The following is an 8941-nucleotide window of genomic DNA, read 5'->3' on the forward strand; positions in this document are numbered from 1 at the left end:
GTCACAGAATCCCAGGCTGGTTTGGGTGGGAAGGGACCTCAAAGCCCATCCAGTGCCACCCCTGCCATGGCAGGGGCACCTTCCACTGTCCCAGGGTGTCCCAAGCCCTGTCCAGCCTGGCCTTGGGCACTGCCAGGGATGGGGCACGTCCATGAATGTGCAGCCTGTGCCCAGGGAGGCTGCTCCTCTCACACAAAATGTTATTTTCAAGTGTCAGAGCCCAGGTCGGTGTTTTGCTCCCAGACCCAGCCTGTTTGCATCTCCATCTGCCCCATGGCCCATCCAGGGAGGGATGGAGGCAATTGGAAACCTTCCCTGCAAGGGAAGGCAGTTGGAAACCTTCCCTGCAAGGGAAGGCAGTTGGAAACCTTCCCTGCAAGGATCATGCAGACCTTTGATGCAGATTTTGGTTGATGCACTTGTACAGAATGTGTTGCAGTCGCTGGAGGCTTTTCCCTGCTAATGCAAAGAATTCATTCTTACAAAGAAAACTTGAAAATGGCTTTAGAAGTGAAGGTAGAACAGCTGGGGGCTTCTGTGCAGGCACAGGCTGCCTGTGGAGCTGGAGAGATTGAATTCCTGTTGGGGCTGGTTACAGGAGGGTGGTGCTGGGCATGGGAAAGGCTCTAAGCTGGGTCCAAGCCTGGAAGTGAGCACAGGTGAGCACAGGTGAGTGCAGGTGAGTGCAGGGGAGTGCCCACCTTCCAGCATTTGCTCTGGGCAAGCATCTCATGCAGCAGCACAATTCAGAGCTTTGGTTTTTTGGTGATGGGTTGGCAAACCGGCTGTGAGGCCCTTCAGTGTCTGTTTATAGGTGGTTACACTCCAGGAACCTCTCCCTGGAAAATGGGGATCAGAACTGGAGCACAAACCCCAGAAACTACCAAAGTCCTCTGGCTGCCCTTCCCAAGCCCCTCCTGAGCCATCTGCCTGCAAAGGATAAAGCCAAAACCAAAAGTGCCTTCAGCAGAGGCTGGATCCAGCCTGCTGGCCATGGACAGACTGGGGTGGTCACAGCCCTGAGCTCTGGAGCAGGAGCTGATTCCACGTGTTCCTCTGCCCAGGGCAGCCCCAGCTGGGGCAGAACAGGCACCACAGGTTTTTGTGCAGAAGAATGAGAGCTCTGTCAGCCTGAACCCAGCTGCTCTTGTTCCAGGAGAGCTCTTCCTCTCTGTTCAAACAGGTAATTCATTTCCAAGCTGTGTGTGTTCCCTACAAACATCCTGGCAGCCAGACGTGCTCCTGGAGCCCGGGTGGGAACTGCTGGGCTCATTGAGGGACTCACAGAAAACAGACAAATATTGGGCTGCTGAGTGTGCTAATTAGAGCCTCTATTTGCTTTGTGCCCTGTACCATGGGAAAACAGCACTTAGTTCAGATGTATGAATTCAGGAGATGGACCTCTGATGTGAGACTGAAAGTCTCTCCTAAATAATTGATCACATTTTTCTTCCCTGCTGCATCTTTTGTAGCTGAGCTAGCTGGACATTAAACCAATCTGTTCTTCCATGCTGAGGAATGTAAACCCATAATGGGACAAATCTAAAAGCAAAGTTGGTTTTTTCTCTCTTGCTTTGCTGCTGAGGTAACCATGAGGTGACCATGTGTGCAATTCAATCTCAGGAGGTTTTAATCAATCCCTGCCCACGTGGACAGCAGTCCTGCCCCAAGGAGCCAGTGCTGTGTCACCCCCTTGTCCCCCAGGCTCTGCTGTGCTGGAAATGCAGTGGGAGGAGGGTGGTTGGAAGAGCCTGAGGCTCCTGGCCCAGGCCAGGTGCAGGCCTTGCCTGGAAACCACCCTGCAGCTTCTCTATGGGTGTGTGACATCCCCATAAATGTGAATTCTGACCAGAAGCTGGATGAATTTCTCTTTGCTGGAAGAGCTGAAGCAGTTGCTGAGGTTTCATCGTGGGTGAGGAGGACACAGAGCTCGTTCCCACAACAAATCTGGTGCCAGCCAGTGCCAGCCCTGAGGCAGCAGGGTCAGAGCAAGGTCCTGAGGAGGCACAGCCACGAGCAGGACCAGCAGGGGGAATGTTCCCCTCAAAAACCTTTTGGTGACACATCTGGGGGAGTAAAGCCTTGACTGAGCTTTCAGAAGTGTGTCCCAGTGGTGGATTCACAGCAGATCAAGCCCCCATCCTGAGCTCCCTGCAAGCAGCTGGAGTGGGGGAACACCCCCAGGCTCTGCAGTGACCGGGGCTACTGCTCAAAGGGACTCAAGGCAGGGGTTTGGGAACCAGGTTCTGTCTGGGTTTGAAAAGCCAGGTGTCTGCTGAGGAAGGCAGGAGCCTCCTCTGAAATGGAAAATGTAAACCCCCTTCCTCAGAATTATTATAATTTTGAAATTGAGGAGCTCTCAGGCAAAGATATGGGAGTAGGAATTACAGTTCTTTACTAGGAAAATTTAAATACAAATGCAGTAATACAAAACATCAAAAAAAATCTGCTGCCAGAGTCAGAGCAGTCCCTCCCCCTGTGTGTCAGGGGGTGGCAGAGCCCCATCCCATGGGGGCTCAGCCCTCCTGCAGTGCCAGCTGTGGTTCTGCTGGAGCAGGGATCCTGCACAAGGGGGGAGTTTTCCTCTGCAGCTCCAGGGCTGCTGGAGATGGGCCTGGGCTCCCTCTGGCCATGCAGGGCAGCAGAAGCTGCTCCTCTGGCAATGCACTGGGCAAAGGCTGCTGTGCTGTGCCAGGCTCACATTGGATCCAGGTAGGAATGCTTGGCTCCTGCCCTAGGCGCAGCATCTCCCCATGGGATGCTGGAATTGGATCAGCCCTGCAGGGACACTCAGTGGCCATGGACAGCAGAGATCTCCTGCAGGGAGGATTGGCTGTGGGACAGATCAAGAAAAAACTGCCCCATGGACAGCAGAGAACTGCCCCAGCTCTGACAGATGGGGATAGAACACACAGCCCCGGGGGCATCTTGCATTTGCAGCCTAGGACAGGTTCCCTCTGGAGAGGGGATGCCATGGAGTTTGGGCTTGTCCCCACCAAGAGCTGGTGGCAGTGGCACTCCTGTCCCCAGGGCAGCACCCTGGGGCTTGGTGCAAGCATCAAACTCAGCTGCTTCCTTAGAGAAGCCACAGGAGCTCCTGGAGAATCCCCAGAGGGGTTTAGAAAGAAGGAACACGTGGCAGCTGAAGCACCTGTCCAAACCCTCCAGGAACCCCTGCCCAGGCTGGGGACAGCTTTGACCTGAGCAATGGGGCTCTGGCTCCTGCCCAGCTGGTTGTGACAGCTCCTGCTGTGGCTTCTCAGGTTTCTGTCCCTGTGTGGGGCCGATGTGTCCGTGCAGCCCCTGCGGGCTCTGCTCCCCAGGCAGGGACAGCCGGGCTGTGGCGGGCCCAGCGATGCTCCTTCCCTGGCAGACCTCATTCTGCCTGCATGCTGTTCCCAAATTAATCTCCTCCTATTCCCTCGTGCTCCCTGACCTCCCCCAGCGTGTGATTTTCCCTGCCTGCTGCCCCAGGGCTGTGTTTGAGCTGTCGCGATGCGGGGGCTTGGCTGCGCTGCTGGGTTTCACTCGCTGTCGCTGGAAGAGCTGTGAGAAAATCAGCAAACAAGAAATAGATGGAAAATGTTTTCCTCTCCCTCCAGGGCTCCACGTGGCAGGATTGGCACCTGCCAGTGCCACTATCCCAAGAGCCCCACCAAAATATGGCCGTGGGGTGCCCGCTTTCAGCATGGGATGGTGGTGACCCAGGGCAGGAGGCACAGGCACTGGTAAGGTGGCATTTGAGGGACACAATTTTGGGCTGTTTTGCTGGCACCAGAGCCATCAATATCCCTTTTGCTGGCACCTCCCATAATATATCCCTTCCCAGCTGCTGGCTGGTCCTGCTCCCACTAGGACTGGTGGGGTTTGTGTTTGTGCTCTTTGTCCCTGTCCCTCCTCAGGTCATGGAGGGTGTGATCCTCTTTTTCCCAGTGGCCTTAATTTGGGTTTTGGAAGAGAATACACCATAAATACCCATATGTGTGTGCCAGGATGGTGCCTGGAGGTTCCTTGCAGGCAGCAGGAGCAGCGTTCCAAATGCTGGGAAACCACCCATGTCCTGAGTGTCACTTAGCTCAGACGTGGCATTTGCACATGGCAGAGCCACAGTCACCACTCACCACTGCCACCAACATCAGCAGGGACAGCTTTTAATTAAGCCTAATGCACTCAGGGGTTATGGACAGGAATGAGCTTCCCATCAGGAAGCAGCTGGGCCCCCAGCCCTGGAGAGGCTGGGGTTTGTCCCTAAGGAGCGACATTTGCGTCCATCGTGCCCTCAGACAGAGCTGTGCTGAGCCCTGGATGGCACAGAGCCCTGGCACCAGGCAGGAGTCAGTACTGGTGAGGTACCAGTGCTGGCAGTGCTGCTGGAAATCCTGTTTGTTGGGAATTGGTCCCTGGCAGTGGCTGCCAGGGAGAGAGGCTCAGCACGCGGGCAGGGGATCACTGGGGATCAGCAAGAACACCAAATATGCATCAATTTTAAATGTACCATAAATGACACATTTTTTCCTTGGATGAGGCACATCGGATGTGATGCACAGAGCCAGGGGAATGTGTTGAGTAAGGCTGGTGCAGCTCCAGCAGCCCTGACCTGGGCGAGCTCTGAGCTGTGCCCGTGCTTGAGCACGTTGCTGATGCCGGGGCCCCTGTGGGGGTCACAGGTGACCCCAAATGCCCTGTTTGCTCTTGGCATTGCCTGCCAGGGTGTTCTGCTGGACCCAGGGAGGCACAGTGAGGTGCTCTGTGGCACTGGCTGTGCCTGTGGCTGTGTTTGATCCAGTGTGAGGTTTTGCCCCACCTGGCACATGAGTGTCCAGCTCTGCATGGGCTGAGCTGCCAAACCCTCCTTGCAGTGACTAATGGCTGCCCCAGGGCACAGGCCCTCAGGAGAGGCTTCAGCTGATCACTGCCACTGCCAGAGGCTGTTTCTGCCTCTGGAATGAGAGTTTGCCCAGCCTGTGAGGGGTGCTGGCCCTTGCGTGGTTGGAGGAATCAGGGAAGGACACGTGTGTCAGCTCTGTTGTCCTTGGCATAATTGTCCCCTGTCCTGTCTAGGTGCTTTCCCCTCTCCCACTGCTGTGGGTCTGCTCCCCCAGTGTGTGACCAGGTTGTTGCTGCTGTTCCTCTCCCCAGTTAGGTTCTGGAGTAGCTGAAAGTGGTGGGTGGGTGACTTCTCTGCCTCTCTCTTCTCTTCTCACCCTGAAACTAGTGCCCCATGGCTCATCTCCAGCACTGTCACCTCGTGGCTGTAAAATCCACCCCCTTCACTTGCATCCTTGCTGGAAATAGAAAGCTTTTAACACAGCAAAGTTCAGAAAAGCTTCTAGAGCTGGCCTGGCAAAGCAATGGACCCCTGGGATTTCGGGGGTAATGAGGCAGGAGAGAGCTGGCAAGGAGGAGCTGTGCCAACCTCGTGGGTCGTGCCTGGGCTGCAGCCACAGGTGCTGACACGAGTGCACAGCCCAGGCAGGCACAGCCACCCCCGAGACTCTGCTGGGACACGTTCCTGGGGCTGAAGAGATTTTGGGCCAGAAAGCAGAGGGGAGAGCTGAGCTTTGCAGGGGTTGTTGTGACCGTGTTCACAGGGGTCTTAGGATGAGGGAAGAGATGAGGATCTGACTCCATGTTTCAGAAGGCTGATTTATTATTTTATGATATATATTATATTAAAACTATACTAAAAGAATAGAAGGAAGGATTTCATCAGAAGGCTGGCTAAGAATAGAAAAAGAAAGAATGATAACAAAGGCTTGTGGCTGGGACAGAGAGTCTGAGCCAGCTGACTGTGATTGGCCATAAATTAGAAACAACCCCATGAGACCAATCCCAGATGCACCTGTTGCATTCCACAGCAGCAGATAACCATTGGTTACATTTTGTTCCTGAGGCGTCTCAGCTTCTCAGGAGAAAAAATCCTAAGGAAAGGATTTTTCATAAAGTGTGTCTGTGACAGGTTGTTGGGGTGGGTGTGTTTCTTTCTGGAGCTCTTCTGCAAGCAGTGAACCTTGTCATGAGCTCCAGGTGTCAGGAAAGAGGTTTCCCAAGAGGGAAGGTCAGGACAGATCCATCAGCTGCCCAGTGACACTGGGAATGAGCCTGGTCCCTGATGGAGCTGTGGGCAGGGAGGACACCAGAGCCTGGGCATGAACCACACATTTCATCAGCTCCACTCCACATCCCTGGAAGTGTCCAAGGCCAGGCTGGACAGGGCTTGAGGCAACCTGGTCTAATAGGAGATGTCCCTGCCCAGGACAGTGAGATGCTTTAAGGTACCTCTCAACTCAGTCTGTGATTTTATGATCACCAGAGTCAATCTGGGGGCTCCATAAGGCCCAGCTGGCTACACTGGGCCTTGTTGAGAATAACTCCCTTGGGCACCCAAATCCAGGCTGTGCCCGTGCCAGTCTGGAGCTGCTGATTTTATCTGAGGCAAGGGAAATGTGGAAATGCAGAGCCCAGCCAAAAGGCTGTGGAGTCCCTGCAGAGCAGCACCCACCGGGGAGCCCTGCACATGCCCCTGCTGCAGACAGCCCTGGCTCCCACGGGACCCTCCTCCTCCTCCTCCCCAAAATCTGTCCCTGGGTTCTGTGCGGGCCCTGGGGAGCCAAGCACCACGTGCTGGGGACAGGGTGCCCTGGGGGGCTGTTCCTGGGCCGGCAGCATCTTCCCAGCACGTGGGGATGCAGTGGGGCGAGAGCTCTGCCTCCCCAAGGAGGGCACGCCGTGAACTCCAGAGGTGTCGTGGGCAGAGCTAAAAACACCGGCGGGGCCATCCCTGCCTGGATCTGTGCGGGGCCATCCCTGCCTGGGGCTGTGCGGGGCCATCCCTGCCCGGGGCTCTTCCTGGGCCATCCCTGCCCGGGGCTGTTCCTGGGCCATCCCTGCCCGGGGCTGTTCCTGGGCCATCCCTGTCCCGGGGCTGTTCCTGGGCCATCCCTGCCTGGATCTGTGCGGGGCCATCCCTGCCCGGGGCTGTGCGGGGCCATCCCTGCCTGGGGCTGTTCCTGGGCCATCCCTGTCCCGGGGCTGTTCCTGGGCCATCCCTGCCCGGGGCTGTGCGGGGCCAGGGCCGGGCTGGGCTCACCGGGGACAGGGGGCCCTGGGGCTGCTGGGGCCGGGCTGGTTGAGGAGCTGGAGGGAAAAACCCCTCTGGGGCTGCAGGTGCAGCATCCACGGGAGAAAATGTCTCTCTGCTGATGGTGTATAAATCATTGTGTTAGGAAAATTAATCCACAAACACCAGAGGTTTATGTCCGAAAAGGAGACAGAGGAGTCCTTTTACTTCATTCCAATAAAGGGAGAGGCCATGGGGCATTCCCCTGGGGTCTCTCACATTTTTGGAGGATGCCCCCTCCTTTTTATCCCAATTTCCCAGCCACATTTCCCTTCTCTCTTTCCCCATTGGCTGAGGTACTTGAGAGGTTCAGACTTCCCAAAACACCTGATACCAAAGATTTCCCTCTAATGTATAACCCTCCCTTTTCATTTTTAATTCTTACGGAATTCAGGGGTTTTTCTTCCCCATAGTTTCTATCAGCAAACCTAAAGTTTATTTCTAAAAGCAAATATCTTTTTCCATTCATCAATCAGTGGAATCCTTCTCATTGTTTCCTTTATCTCCCAGTGCTGGTTTTATCTACCAGCAGACCCACAGCTTGTTTGGAAAGACAAATCCACCATTGCTCTCAATTGCAAGTCACCTGGCAGGAGGGCCCCTGCTCCTTGCACAGACCCTGCTGCCAGCCTGGGATGTCTCATTTCAGCCTCCTCATCTGCCCCTCAGCAAAGCCCCTCAGCTTCCCTTCATTCCATGTTAACAATTACTGGCAGAAAATGATGTTGGGGAGAGGAATGGAACCCCAGCCCGATGCAAGAGCTCAGCAAAGCAATTCTTTTTCTCTTGGGAAAGTGAGTGTTTCTCTTTCAGTGTCATGGCTTGTGCAGGGCACCGAGAGGATGAGGACAAGTGCTGCAGGACATGTATGGGAGGGTCCCTGTGCTGCTGGAAGGTGGAGGTGTCAGAAGGTTTGATCTGGACCCTGTCCCCATGACTTGCACTCCATGGGGTGTTTGCGGCTCTGGGGCTTTGTCCATGTCCTCTCTGGGGTCTTGTCTGACTCCTTTGCCACTTCAGCTGTCCCCTGGAGACACCTCTGGTGTCCTCTGCCCACCATTCCTTGCACTGCAGGACTGTCCTGCTTTCCTCATGCTCTGCTCCAGTCTCTGCACCTGGGGCCAGCACTGTGGTTGCTGGAGTGATGCAAAACCAGCTGCTCTGAGTTACTTTCCCCTGATGATGTCTAGATTTTTTGTAGCCCATCTTTTTTTGATGAAACCTTTCCTCCCATCCTTTTTCTGGATGAAATGTTTCCTCCCAACTCTTTTGGATGAAACCTTTCCTCCGTTCCTGTTTGAAAGCTGGCCTATTTTAACACTGCCAAGTGAAAATGGGTTGTGCACAGAAAAGATCCCAGTTGCTCTGTAGAACTTCTCTGTCATAATTATTCACTGCCAGTCCTTCTGCTCCCAGCAGCTGTATAATTTATCAGCTGTGTTTTGTGCTCATTTCTCAATCAATGATGAAAACATTGATTAGTGTCAGGCTGGGACTGACTCCTGCAGAATCCCTCTAAATCATCTCTGTTCACTGACGAGTCCTTGTTTTGGAGCTGGATTTGCAGCTCTCCATCCATTTAATGTGGGCTTTATTGGGATTCTATAGCACTAAATTTGTAATTAGGGTGTCATAGGATATTAACTCAAACACGTTGCCAAAAGCTAAGCAAATAATGGCTACATGGTAACCTTTATCTACAAACTTGTAATTTTCTCAAAGGATGAACTGAGGCTCATTTGACAAGACACTTTCCATTGCACCACGCTGAGGGGTGTATTTTTAATCCCTGAATTCTTTATTAATTGAATCCTCTGTGTC

This window comes from Molothrus aeneus, chromosome 19 (assembly GCF_037042795.1).
Source record: "Molothrus aeneus isolate 106 chromosome 19, BPBGC_Maene_1.0, whole genome shotgun sequence".
NCBI lineage: Eukaryota > Metazoa > Chordata > Aves > Passeriformes > Icteridae > Molothrus > Molothrus aeneus.